Genomic DNA, 1,120 nt, shown 5'->3' on the forward strand with positions numbered 1-1,120 from the left:
GACATGCTCAGGCTTCCTCTACTGAGGAAAAAATACCCCTTCCTTTGGTGCTTTCGCTGTGCAAGCGTCATCTTTTAGCCTCTCCTTCCTTCTCCAGCCTGAGTTTCCAAAAGAGAGCTCTCCATCTGCTGCCCACCCCGCCAGCAGGGCCCCCACCCCATCGTGGACAAACCCAGGGGACCCTTTTCCTGTCCATCCTCCCCACTTCCCCACAGCGGCTGTGGTCAGGTGGCGGAAGGCAGCCCCACCCATCCTCTTCTCCATGGAACTCTGTTCCTCGGCTTCTGTAATGGCAAGTTTTGAACCTAGATGACTGGGGGAGAGAAGAAACTTTTCCAGTCGGATGTGAGGATGCTTTCCCATCCCGCCCAGCCTGCTGGCCCAGCCTGAGTCTCACCACTCACCTTGCCCTTTCCCAGACTGACCTACCCAAGGACCCTGAGCAGACCTCCTCCCCACCCGCAAGTTCACTTGTATGAGCCCGTTTCTGAGCCAGTATTGCCTTCTCCTGCAGAAACCCTCCACACGGGCCGGACACGACTCGAATCGCTTTCCCCACAATCCCTCCTCTTCCCAAACCCTTGCACTGCGCAAGCGCTGCCCACCCTCACTCTCACCCCCGTCACCCCCAGCACGCGCCATGCGCCGAAGCCCCACCGCTTTGCTGAATCACAGCATCATATAATGTCCCTTTGTAGTCCCTCATTCACCTGGCAATTAATCACATCCTGCTGTGCCCCATCTCTGATGCTGTTGATTTACAGGGCGCTCCATGCCTTGTATTATTAGGTAACTCCCCACGTGCTGTGTCTTCAACCTGAATGAAGTTCCGGTGGGGGCTGGGAGGGGAGTAGGCAGGGGTGCCTTCTCTGTCTCTGAGTCCTCCAAGGCTCTTAGCAGAGTGGCTCACACAGAAGAGGCTCAATAAGTGCGTGACGATTGATGGGCTTGCTGTTGATTTTCCTCCAGCCCATCCTTTATGCTGCTGTCAAACAAATCTTTCTCAAGGATTGTTCTCATTACATAACTCCTCGGGCTCCCTTGATTTCGTCCACCAGCATTACTGAGTGTTTGCTGGGTGGCTGGTACCGGGGAGGGACGCTGGGGGTGATGAAGAGGC

This window comes from Physeter macrocephalus, chromosome 18 (genome assembly GCF_002837175.3).
Source record: "Physeter macrocephalus isolate SW-GA chromosome 18, ASM283717v5, whole genome shotgun sequence".
NCBI lineage: Eukaryota > Metazoa > Chordata > Mammalia > Artiodactyla > Physeteridae > Physeter > Physeter macrocephalus.